The sequence below is a fragment of the Gobius niger genome (genome assembly GCF_951799975.1).
Source record: "Gobius niger genome assembly, chromosome: 19".
In the NCBI taxonomy this organism is placed as follows: Eukaryota; Metazoa; Chordata; class Actinopteri; order Gobiiformes; family Gobiidae; genus Gobius; species Gobius niger.
Window position 1 is genome coordinate 2,399,836 of NC_136870.1, and position 13,837 is coordinate 2,413,672.

Consider the following 13,837-nt stretch of genomic DNA (forward strand, 5'->3'; position numbering starts at 1 on the left):
CTGCACATGGGGCTGAAGAACACACGTTAACACTGAGACGTATCTCTGCCTCCCGTGATGGGACGGTGAAGGAACACATGTGTAACTGGACTGGGTCATGTTTCACAGCTCTGTGATGACACGGTCTCTCTTCTCTAGGACAATTAAAGCTCAGTAAATGCAAATCAAAGTGTTGAGGCTGCAGCTGATGGAGCGTTGGAGAAATGAGCACGAGCTGAGGGAGAATGTGAAAGGCAGAGGCACAGACGACACACATTCAGCTCATCCGTCTGTGATGAAACCAGAGTCCAGAGGTTTTCTATGACCAGTTTCTATCAAGAGTTTGGACCAGCTTAATGGCATGTCACATGGTACTGGTGGTTGGGGACCACTGCAGTACGACGGTCAGTGTGTCCCATTAACCATGGGAAAACTAGGTGCCCTGTGGTCCTGGATTTGCAGCGAGCTCCGCTCTGCAGACACACACACACACACACACACACACACACACACACACACACACACACACACACTCGTGCATGTCCACGGAGCCTTGACACAGCTTACTCCCCTGACCTGCTTTTGTTTTGGACGCGGCAGAATTGTGATTATGATAAAACAGATGATTTACAGCGTGGAAACGGCTGCTGTGCTCGCGCTCGCCGGTTCAGCGCCTGTCAGGGAGATTACACACGCCGCACTGGGACTGGAGAATATATGCATGTGATATTTCTCTGAATGATTTATTGTTTCTGCTTATTTCAGATCAGATGTGCAAACACATGATGATACGCTGTGAGGAAAAGCAGCGCTTTTCAACAAGTGAGCCTCGAGGGACTGTCAAGGTCTGCTTTGGTAAATAAAGCCCTGATCAAAAACACACACATGGGCTCTCCATCCCTCCTCCTACCCCTGGATCTCACTGCTGCATTTCATACTATTGTCCACAGAACTCTCCTCCACTGCCTCTGGACTCTCTGCAGCATTCAGTGGGTCATCTCACTAACAGAGCTGAGCATGTGGCTCTGGAGGACTCCAAGTCGAGTCCTCACACTGGGACCAATGAGGTCCCACAAGGGTCAGTTCACGTCATCGGCAACTATGGACTGTCATACCTTAGCTATGCTGATGAACGTCAGCTCTTTGTGAGACTGAACCCACAATTCCCTCTGCTCTGACCGCGGATGTCTCGCGCACTGTCTCCAGCTGAAAAGCTCCAAAACAGAAGCACTTTTCATTGGCACTCAAATTCAAATTTAACCCCCACCTCACATCTGACACACACATCCATCACCTCTCCAAAACAGCAAACCTTCACTTGGGAAATATAGTAGAATTCTGCCCCTCTGTGGTGCTAGCCTCCAAAAGCTCCAACACATTCAAAGCAGTGCTGCCAGGGTCCTGACGGGGGCGCGCACGTTTGAGCACAGCACACCCATCCCCCGCACCCTTCACTGGCTTCCCATCAGCCTCCTGATCGAATACAAAATCTGTTTACTGACCTATCCCTGCCTCCATCCCGCTGTAATGCGCCACAATATCTGAGTGAACAACAAGATCCTCCGCTCCACAAACACTCAGCATGTCTGTCCCCCAAGACCAACCTGCGCGCCATGGGGGACGGAGCTTTCTCATCTCCAGAACCCCCTGCCTGAAGGTCTGCGGGGGCCACAACCGGTGGACTCGTGCACAGGAAGACATTTTTAATTAGGAAAGCCTTTGAATTACGCCAACGCAAAAGTCTAAGCTCAAAATGTCTCTTAAGGCGAGACGCTAGGGCTGCACAAATTTGACAAAAAAATGAATTGCAATTTTTCCGACAGATGCTGTGATTTGAAATGCAATTTTAAATTGCGTTCAGGTGTTGGGTCAGTCCTGAGCCGCTGTGGAGGTCAGGAAACTGGAGTACTGCCTTCTGTACTCCTCTGATCCTCTGAAACACTGCAGAGCCTCCTGGGGTTGTCCCTGTTTCAGAGCGTGGTGTCCTGCACTGGTCAGCTCCTCCACCTCCTCCTTCCTCTTCCTCCTGTGGGGTGTGGGGGCTGTTGGTGCTTCTTCAGTGTTTCACAAGAAGACGTTAGTAGGTCTCAAATGTCTTTAGCTCAGAAGCTGCTGTTTGTTTGCCCATATGTTTTATTTTGTGGTCCGTTGTTACATTCCAACTTCATGCAGCAACAAGATAGAAATCTGCAAGAGGCAAAGAGGTAGAAAAACATCCTTACTTTGAATCATTCTCAAATAAAGGCGGCGCTCTCACACTCTTTCTCACTATTCAACTCTATATCACGGCATATATAAACAAATGAAATGAATGTCCATGAACCCGTCAGTTATAAGCACTGTCCGCTGATGATTAAGTGTGAAAGGTCAGCGCCGTTGTCCAGTTTGGCTGTTTCCCCTCAGTATAATTGGACTGGAGTCACTGTGTGTCTGCAATTTACCAAAACAACATTGGGTCTGGGCGGCTGCATGGGCTACGCTTTCTGCTCCAGTGAGATCCATTACTGAGCACCTGAAGCCATCGCCGCTGTGTGTTCTAATTACGGTGAGCCTTCTTTCTGCTGCGTCTGCTTATACCCACCAACAATGTCATATTAGTGAGAACAGACTTTGGGGGGGGGTGTGGCCCAGACAACAGAGCTCCTAGGATCATTCGGGTGCTCAAACCCCTCCACCACGTTAAGGTCCAGGAGGAGAAACTCAATATTAGATGAACATATTTCATTTTGATAAGTCTTATTACACAGATAATAAGATTAAGATTAGTGGCCTCTACAATTCTCCAAGATCAATTGTTTTGTAGGTTTTCTGGAAAGAGGGTCCATCCAGTGAGACCCGACCTGAAATTCAAAACAATTGATCCTGGAGCATCATAAAAGCTTCTGTGACGGAAAGTGAAGGCTCCATGCTGACCACTCACGGCCGCTGGGTCACTGAAAGGTTAAATATGCACAAATGAAACATAGGTTTTTTCACATAAAAGTTCCATAATGCAGCTTTAATTTATATATTAAAATACTTATTCCACTCACTGATTTGTTTTACTCACCAACTTAAATCACGAGCAAATTGATTATCTAAAAACAAATTACATATTTCTTCACTTTGTTGCCTGAAACAGCTTGTGAAGTGACAATTACCCAAAGACACTGTATCAGTGCATTACAGCTTAAAGGAACAGCCACTGTTTTTTCCATACATGTTCTTACTTTAGCTTAGACGAGTTGATGTGTACCTATCTGGTCTTTGTGTGTGCGCTCAGTCACACAAAAAGAGGAGAGGCTAAATGCTAGCAAGATCTTTGGTCTTTTGTTGTGTGCGTACGCACAAAGACCAGACACGTACACATCAACTCGTCTAAGCTCAGGTAAAATCATATCTCAGTGTGTAGGAACGGTGGCCTGTTCCTTTAATGTGAACATCAGGCTTAAACCTGAAAAATGTATAAAACTGAGATCTGCCTAAAGAATCTCCTCTTTTTCCCTCGTCACCCTGAACAATATACTAACTTTTCTTGTACAGTGACATGTCTTTTCTATTTCAGCACCATGGACAGCACCTCCGCAGCAACTAGAGAGAGAGGTCTAAAAACAGCACAGTCACCAGTTTGACATTGAGACGCTGATTCTTCATCTCTTCCTCCCAAAGACTTTCTCTTCGGCTCGTGTTTCGTGGCACGCTGAGCTGTTCTCGGTTTCCTTTTCGTTGAGTTAGTTTGAGTTCTCTTATCTGTGTACGTTTTATGAAGCAACTCCCTGAAGCGATCTTGAGAAGGAGACAGACTGAAAACACAACTCATTCCATTTTTGAGCCTCTAAAAAGTTGAATATGGGTCCTGAGAAAAGCTGTTCCTAATAATATGGCCTGTGGGTGTAGGATTGTGGGTAAATATAGTGCGCGGCTGAATGAATTTGCGGTTTATTTTTAGCCGTGGGAGCAGTGGCGGTGATGCCCTGCCCGGAACGGGAAAGTGACTGCTCATAGCCAAGTTTATCAGCTCGCAAACAGATAGGACGTCTCATAATTACATCCCTGGGAATGGAGACAGAGGGGGGAGAGAGGGGGAGAGAGAGAGAGGGATGAGGAGAATGAGGGTGAGGAAGAGAAAGATGGAGAAAGAGGAGAAAGGGGGAGGGGACGAGAGGGAGCGGAGAACAGAGAGAGAGCAGAAGAAAGAGAGAGGAGGAGAGGGAAAGGGGAGGAGGATAGAAAGGGAGGGAGGGGAGGAGAGAGGAAGAGGAGGAGAGAGGCGAAGGAGCAACGGAGATAGGAGAGAATGGGAGTGGAAAAGAGGGAGAGGGGGAGATAGAGGAGGAGAAAGGGGAGGATAACAACAGAGAGGGGGAGGCGGAGAGAGGAAAGGATGAGAGAAAGAGGGAGAGTGGGAATGGAGAGAAAGGGAGAGAAGGGGTAGGAGGACAGAGAGGATGAGAGAAGTGAGATAGAAGGTATGCGAGTGGAAGAAGAAAAGAGAGAGACAGAAGGGAGAGAGAGCGAAATGGAGAGTGATAGAGGAGAGGGACAGAGAAGGAGAGACAGATTGGGGAAGAGGTCAAGGGAAAGGAGAGGACAAAGAGATGACAGAGAACAGCCCAGAGAAAGAGACTTTTCATTCAGACAAAACAACCTCCTGCTGTTTACGACCTGAGGATATACAAGAACTGCAAATTATAATTATACTTATTTACATTTAACAAACTGCGGGAGTAAAAAGAGGGAACAGAGAAAAGAATAAATAAGAGAGAGAGAGATAATAGGCTGGGGTGAAGCCAAAGACAGAAGAGGAAGATTGAGGAGAGGACAGGAGAGAGCGAGGGGGAGAGTGGAAGGGGAGGGGAAAGAGCGAGGGGGACAGTGAAAGGGGAGGGGAAAGAGCGAGGGGGAGAGTGATAGGGGAGAGGACAGAGCGAGGGGGAGAGTGGAAGGGGAGAAGAGAGAGCGAGGGGGAGAGTGTTAGGGGAGAGGAGAGAGCGAAGGGGAGAGTGAAAGGGGAGAGGACAGAGCGAGGGGGAGAGTGGAAGGGGAGAAGAGAGAGCGAGGGGGAGAGTGTTAGGGGAGAGGAGAGAGCGAGGGGGAGAGTGGAAGGTGAGAGAGCGAGGGGGAGAGTGATAGGGGAGAGGAGAGAGCGAGGGGGAGAGTGGAAGGGGAGAGGACAGAGCGAGGGGGAGAGTGGAAGGGGAGAGGACACAGCAAGGGGGAGAGTGAAAGGGGAGAGGACACAGCAAGGGGGAGAGTGAAAGGGGAGAGGAGAGAGCGAGGGGGAGAGTGGAAGGGGAGAAGAGAGAGCGAGGGGGAGAGTGAAAGGGGAGGGGAAAGAGCGAGGGGGAGAGTGAAAGGGGAGAGGAGAGAGCGAGGGGGAGAGTGAAAGGGGAGAGGACAGAGCGAGGGGGAGAGTGATAGGGGAGAGGACAGAGCGAGGGGGAGAGTGAAAGGGGAGAGGACAGAGCGAGGGGGAGAGTGAAAGGGGAGAGGAGAGAGCGAGGGGGAGAGTGGAAGGGGAGAAGAGAGAGCGAGGGGGAGAGTGAAAGGGGAGAGGAGAGAGCGAGGGGGAGAGTGAAAGGGGAGAGGACAGAGCGAGGGGGAGAGTGGAAGGGGAGAGGACAGAGCGAGGGGGAGAGTGAAAGGGGAGAGGACACAGCAAGGGGGAGAGTGAAAGGGGAGAGGAGAGAGCGAGGGGGAGAGTGAAAGGGGAGAGGACAGAGCGAGGGGGAGAGTGAAAGGGGAGAGGAACGAGCGAGGGGGAGAGTGAAAGGGGAGAGGAGAGAGCGAGGGGGAGAGTGTAAGGGGAGAGGAGAGAGCGAGGGGGAGAGTGAAAGGGGAGAGGAGAGAGCGAGGGGGAGAGTGAAAGGGGAGAGGAACGAGCGAGGGGGAGAGTGTTAGGGGAGAGGAGAGAGTGGAAGGGGAGAGGAGAGAGCGAGGGGGAGAGTGATAGGGGAGAGGAGAGAGCGAGGGGGAGAGTGTAAGGGGAGAGGAGAGAGCGAGGGGGAGAGTGTTAGGGGAGAGGAGAGAGTGGAAGGGGAGAGGAGAGAGCGAGGGGGAGAGTGATAGGGGAGAGGAGAGAGCGAGGGGGAGAGTGAAAGGGGAGAGGAGAGAGCGAGGGGGAGAGTGATAGGGGAGAGGAGAGAGCGAGGGGGAGAGTGAAAGGGGAGAGTGTTAGGGGAGAGGAGAGAGTGGAAGGGGAGAGGAGAGAGCGAGGGGGAGAGTGATAGGGGAGAGGAGAGAGCGAGGGGGAGAGTGATAGGGGAGAGGAGAGAGCGAGGGGGAGAGTGAAAGGGGAGAGGAGAGAGCGAGGGGGAGAGTGATAGGGGAGAGGAGAGAGCGAGGGGGAGAGTGAAAGGAGACAGTGACGTGAGAGAGCGAGACAGAAATCATCAGTTTAAATACAGCTTCCACATTTGTACACAGTCAGTCAGACCCTGCAGGTGAACAGGGATACAATAATGACATGTTTTGAAATTGAAATTGAATTTGAAATGGACATAAATATGAGAAAAATATGTATCCTAGTTCTGTCATCTTATGTTTTCATATAAGAATAAGGGTTTTTATGTGTAACAATGTCTGAAAAATGGAAATGATAGAGCCAATTTTACATATATTTAAATAAACAAACAAACATTTGCTCAGATAAAGTAGTTTTTGTGTAAATATGGCTCAAAATTCAAACACCTTTTGTCTTTTTTCTGCGTCCAAAAGACAATGAATCCGGCAGAAAATAGAACATTCCTGTGCAAAAGAAATCCTTCCAAATGTAGTTGAGACAGAGCCTGTAAAGTGTAGAGTAAAGTGAAATGAAAACCGGCTTAAAGCTTTGTAACGACCATGGCGGCCGGCATCGTCCACAAAGGAAATAGGCAGATACTAGATAAGCCTTTATTGATCTCGCAATGGAGAAATTCACTTGTTACATTCAGCTCTCAAGAAAAACACTCAGGGTGTGCTAACCATGAAACAGTAAATACAGGTGTCTTATATACGGTGGGAAAGTAAGCAAGTACACTGTTTGGAATTTCTCACATTTCTGCCTATATTGGTCACTAAATGTGGTCTGATCTTCATCAAAATCATAAACATGATTAAACTAACACCACCCAAACAATTACATGTTATCATACTTTTATTGGCCATAGGGAGGGAGGGCGGGACAGCGGGGAGTGAAGAGACAGGGTTTGGGCTGGGGGTCAAGAGAGAAAGGACACAGTCCTCTCCCCTTTCACTCTCCCCCTCGCTCTCTCACCTTTCAGAAGAGAGAGGGAGAAGGAGAGAGAAAGAGAGAGAGAGGTGAGAAAGAGAGGAAGAGAGACGGAGAAGGAGAGAGAGGGGAGAGAGAGGGAGGGAGGGCAGGAGAGATGAGAGTGAAGAGACGGGGATTGGGCTGGGGGTCAAGAGAGAAAGGACACAGTGATGGAGGAGAGGACAGAAGAGAGAGGGAGAAGGAGAGAGAAAGAGAGCGAGGGGAGAGAGGGGGAGGGAGGGGGAAAGGGAGAGAAAAGACAGAGGGAGGGAGGGAGGGGGAAAGGGAGAGAAAAAGAGAGAGAGAGAGGGAGGGAGGGGGAAAGGGAGAGAAAAAGAGAGAGAGAGGGAGGGAGGGAGAAGGAGAGAGAAAGAGAGAGAGGGAGGGAGGGAGAAGGAGAGAGAAAGAGAGAGGGAGGGAGGGGGAAAGGGAGAGAAAATGAGAGAGAGGGAGGGGAGAGAGGGGCGATGGATGTAGGGAGAGAGAGAGGGACTGTAGGGGAGAGAAGAAGGACAGAAAGAGAAGAGAAAATGGAAGGAAAGTGAGAGTCTGGGAGGAAATTAGACAGGGGTAAAAACTGTTGTTTCACTGGGAATCATTTGGTGCTATCATTTTGAAAAAAAAGAAAGAAGAATGGGCAAAAACCCCAACATATTTTAGCTCGGGTTTCATTAATGGGTTGTCGGTAAAGCTCTGATAAAAAGAGAGAAAGCAGACGGAGGAGAGGGAACGAGCGCGGGGACGACCCAGAGAGCTGGAGGCGATTATGGTGTGAAGGGACCGTTTTCAATCACTGCTCCGACTGCCACACAAATCCAAACAAACTCTGGCCAAAAGAGCGAGAGCGAACAGCCCGAACCTCCAGTCTGGCCCGGGAATCCAATTCGCAGTCTGCAATTTTCATGCAAATCCGCCTTCCTCCAGCGTCTGAGGAGGGGAGGCGTTTTGGAAGCACTTAAACAGTGAAGAAAGCAGTCATTTCACAGGAGGCCACAAATAGTTTTACGCTCATTTGGAATGGTAACAATGGATTTTTACAGCCTGTGCTACAAGCTGGGGTAGATGTGGGGGAAACTTTTAGCACATATTTGGACTTCTGTTCACTGCCACCCTGTAAGGTGTATGTTAAAGTGGGAAGGTGCAAAATCAGACCTATTGTTTGAATAATGAGTGGCGTTATTGTTGATCACTTGATTCCAGTGTTTCCAGGAGGTGAGTGCTGAAGACGGCCTCACGAAGAGCATCTACTGTCTGGAACGTTTTGGAAACTTCCTGTGAAACCCATTTCCATCTGGATTTAGATCAGGGGAACACATAAAGAGTGATGTTGTTCTCTCTGTCCTGAGGGACGCTCTCTGTAACATCTGCACAGAGCAAGCGGCCGTTTGACCTTTGCCCTGCATCACCAAAGCAACTGGAAAACTGCATTGTTGTAGCACCGCCACGACAAACCTCAAACAAGAGACAAATGGTCCGAAGTTGAGTCCACGATTCAGATCTTCTTGCACTTCTGCAGTGATACAGTCGGGTTCCTGCTTCAGTCTGAGCCACATGTTCCCTCTCTCTTGCAACAACAACATATGTGTCTTATTTCATTTAAGATAAATGGATAAATGACATGTTTAAAGCTCTGCACAGTTTGAGAGAAGCCTTTGAAGTGCTCCAGTGTGTGTTGATATGGAATATGGACGTGTTTGTCTTGTACACTAGTGCAGGTCCTACATGACTCTGCACTTCTTCAAACGAACGTTAATTCTAGTATGAAGTACTTTTACAAAGCTATCGTTGGCCTGCATAATTGTAGACTGAAATGTTCACCTGTACTTTAAATGAATTTCGTAAAAAAGCACCTCAGGTGACGAGGCTTTTTACAAACTATTTTCCAGATTTGACAGCGGTTCATTCATTGGCATTATTCAAGTGTCACTGTCTTACTGTGTCCCGCCTCAGCAGCCATGGTGCTGCGAGAGGCCCTGTTTATGCAGCTCCACAACCCAAACACCATCAAAACCTTTAGATTAGAGTGAATATCTGACAGAAAATGATACTGAATATACATTTTTTGCACAGAAGATCTTAAACTCTTGGTCAGCTGCAAAACCAGCCTATTTGGGTTTAATTGTTTTCAATAAAAGGTTTATTGTTTGTTTCTTTGGTCGGGACAGTGCATGTTAATGCACCACGCCGGATTGTAGCCATGGACATCCATCATCCAACACTTGCTCTCACTCAACCTGGCCTTGCTTACTCAAAAATGTTTTTGTCTCACTCCCATTTCTTCTTGTTGCAAATTCAAGTTGCAGAGCAGAGCAACCACAGAGACGAAACCCTGCAGGCTGCTGTGGCTTCTTTCTGTGTGACGACTTACGCAGGCATCTTTATTTAGTTTCTGCTGCTGTATACTCTGACTTTAACACCTGGCCTCCTATGTTGTTAGGCACTTTGCAAGAGTTTAGGGAATTTGTGCAAACTGTGAACTGGTTAGGCTGGATAGCATTTGGTTTACGCCGGATAGCTAACATCAACAATACCTCGTAAAACAAGGATGGCAAACATAAAGGAAAAAGACAAGAATGTACAATTTGTAACAAGTTTGCCAACTGCAAAATGCATTTCAATAAAATGCTTGATCAAAAACAGATTGCCTTCACAGCCTGTTAAGTTTATTGATTATACAAAGGCATGTATGGACAATCTGCTCAAATAACTAAATGAAGTAAGAATCAGTTAACAATTCTTTCAAAGAGAAGTTGTGGAGCTTAAAACATCTAGGACTCAAGCGTCAACAGAGCACAAATCAAATGACGAAGATATTCATAAACTGGCTAAATCATTGATGCTAAAACAAGACAGCAAGAAGACTGAATGTTATTATTGACGGCATCCTGGAGAATGACAACGAAAAATGGTCCAAATCAGGAGAAAGTGACAGCGCTCCTCAAAGACAAATTACATTTGGAGAAGGTGCCCCGCATCGGCAAGTGAAAGAAAGTCCAGAGGGGAAACCTCGCCCTCAGGATCAAAGACAGAGACATTGTCATGCATAATGCAAAAAAACTCAAGGGAACCACCTGTTCCATACATGAGGAGTATCCAGACTCATCAGAAGAGGACGGAGGTGATCCCCAAACTGAAACAACGGGGCAATATGGCCTACTTGAGCTATGATGACTCATCATTCACAAAAAGATATTAACTGGACGGTAAACTCAAGATATTCTCTCTTTTAGCTAAAAGGACAATTTTATGTCAATCTCGGTTTTATTTCCTAAAGCCGAGGTCACAACCGGCCGAACAGTCTACGAGAGAGCGTGTGTGACGTGCTTATTTCTCGCCGCAGACTCGCCACAGAGGTTCTCTCCTCTACTGGCGCCTACGTTTCTTTCAGGTTGCAAGAACGTTGTTTGTCTTTGCTTGTCGTCTGAACAGCCTGTGTACGTCTTTCGTACATTTTGTACAAACCTTTTTGTATGTTGCACTTACGGACTTCGTATAGTGCGGCCAAAGCACATTCAGATATCTGTCCTCGTCCGCAAAAGTGTGTCATACTGCCCAAACAAGCGCCTTCTCTGTATCCAAGGACAAAATATATTTCATTGCAGGTTGGTCTAACAACTTCTGTGCTGGCTGAACGAATGAAGAAACAGCTGCACGTCCGAGCAGCCTCCGTGTGACGGACGTTTGACTTTAAGGTTGTCCGTTGGGTGCACGGTGATGTGAACACCACAACTACGTTCTCCACGAACAAATAAACGACACAACGACGTACGACAAAAAGTCGCACTTCCGGTTGTGACTTAGGCTTAACTAAAGGATCTATATCATGCTATTTTAGCCATTCCAAAGTATAGGCATTTATATGATATATTGTACCTCTACCACTATGGAGCACTCATTTTTGTGATAAATATAAGTGTTTTCTGGAGGTATTTTTCAAACCCGGAAGACACAACGCAGGCGTGCCAGTTATAACGAGCTCCATCTTCAGCTGCAGCGCAAACATGACTGATCTGTTCAGCCGCTCAGGGATGTGTTTGTTTTGGCCACAGCTGACCTGGAAGCACCTCGGGCACATCCTTTTTATTTTTTTTATTTTTTTATTTCTATTTATTTTTTCTCTTTGTTTCTCTCTTACGACAGAAATAATGAAAATGCTATTTTACAAATTAAAATCAGGCTGCAAGACATTACATTACAGACGTCGGGCACTTCCGTTCCGCTGTGACGACACAACTGAACACTCAGTCGTTCACCAGGAGAGGGCGGAGCCTCAGAGAGCAGGATTCAGGAGGATTACTGAGAGCTGCGTGAATGAAGCCACAAACCACTCAGGGGGTGTTTTTGATAAGGAAATAGCAAAACAACATGGCTAAAAGCTCTAAAAAGTCGATTTTGCATGATATAGGACCTTTAAGAAAGAAACAAAGTACATGAAATGGAGGACTTATTGCACTCTAATGGTGTTCGTATTATCTGAACCCCACCTGGATGACACAATAGCGACTGAAGTTCAGTCAGTCCAGTTCAGTTCAGTAGCCATTTGCAGTATGAAAACCCCATTGGAAAAACGTGTGCAATAAGCTCAAAGTGCTCTGTCAACAGGACATTACACAACATAATAACAAACAAATGCCACAATACACTGCGTTCCAAATTATTATGCAAATTGGGTTTTTGAGTCAAAAAGGTAAAAACAAAAAACAACAATAATGAAACTCATGGATGGTATCGTGTCTTGGGGCTCTATGAATCGCTGACATCAATCTCAGAGACCTGGGATGATTAATTTTCAGGTTAAGCCCAGTTAAGGGAAAAACTACTGAAAAAGGGTGTTCCACTTTATTATGCAGATCATCATTTTCAAGCAATATGGGAAAGAAAAAGGATCTCTCTGCTGATGAAAAGCTTGAAATGGTTGAATGCCTTGGTCTAGGTATGAAAACCTTCAATATTTCATGAAAGATTAAGCTTAATCATCGTAATGATAAGAGATTTGTGGATGATTCAGATCACACTCCGGTTTATGCAGATAAAGGCACAATATGGACGGTTTCTAAGGCGTAATAATACCAGGAGTAGTTTGGCATCCGCACAGTAAAGTGAAGATTACTGCGCGGATTTCGAACTACTCCTGGTATTATTACGCCTTACAATATAGTTCCCCCTTTTATCCGCTTAGAAAATCCACATTGTTTAATTTTGTGTAGTTATACTTTGTAGTGGAACACTTCACGTAACCATATTTAAATAGGGAAAACGTGGAAGAGCTTGGTAGCTTCTATCTTGACCTGTTTTGGAGCGATAGAGGAGAGAGGGAGAGGCTAAATGCTAACGCCGTCTGTGCTGTGTTTACGTGACTGAAGGCACGGGGGAAGACCAGACAGGTCCTAAAGAACTCGTCAAAGCTAAGGTAAGAACATATCTCAGTATGTAAAAACGGTGGCCTATTCCTTTAAGACATGCAAAGCTTGTGACGTATGCTGATGATACTACTGTGTACGCATCAGCCTCTTCAACAGCTGAGCTTAATAACATACTCAGCAGTGAATTAAAGACTGTAGAGACTGGTCGTCAACATGGCCAAAAGGGACAGAGTCTGAAACTTCTGATAAATGATAAACCGATAAACCGGTGTTTACATTGACAGTAAACTGTCTTGGTCCACACAGGTAGAGGCCATAGTGAAGAAGATGGGTGAGGCCTTAGCTGCGGTTCAGAGAGTCACATAAGTGAACTAAATGAGTTATAAATAGTTCATTTCTTTAACAATTGGATGATCGCCAGTTGATTTGGGTTACTGCCAAAATAAAAATGTCAGAAAACTCAAACTTGTGCAGAACAAAGCAGCACGATTATCTCTGCACTGCACATACAGTGTGGAAATTATGCATGCCCAACTCAGCTGGTTAAAGGTGGAAGACAGAATGAAAGCTGCTCTGCTTACAGCAACATGGAAATCATAAGAGCATAAGAATCCCAAATTTATGAATGACCAATTCAAGAAAAATCTAAAATCACATTGATGCGCAACAAGACAGGCAACTGCAGGTCGATTTCTCATACCAAGTTCCAAAACTACCTTACTTCAACAAACTGTAGATCAAATCATAAAACAAGGATCGCCATTTAAGAAACAAATAAAAACGCTTTTGGGAGGGTCATTCTTGGTTATATAATTACAAAACTATGTCAATGTTAGGTTGTGTGCTAGTGCAGTTGATGGAATATGAATGGTCAGCTCTTTGTACTTATGGATTGTTGTGATGGTACTGTGTTCAGATATGAAACAAAATAAACTGACTTTAACTGTTTTGTTTTAGCTGGCCCATGGGTACTGCCAATGGGCACCCAAATAAAGAATATTTTTTGCCATTTATCAGCTGGTCTTAGAGAAATTCATATCATTGAGATCCTGGGACAATCGTAAATCATGTCCAGGCCGTCATCGCTTCTGAAACAGGACACATTACTCTCTCAGGACGTCTGCAAGGTCTGGGATTCAGTTAAGCAGTCTGACTTATTCACTTTTTATCACTGAGGACCAGACATTCAAGAAACCTTCAGAAACATGTTGTATTAGGCAGAGCTACAGACTTAAACAAGGCTTCCTCTGACACATTTGAC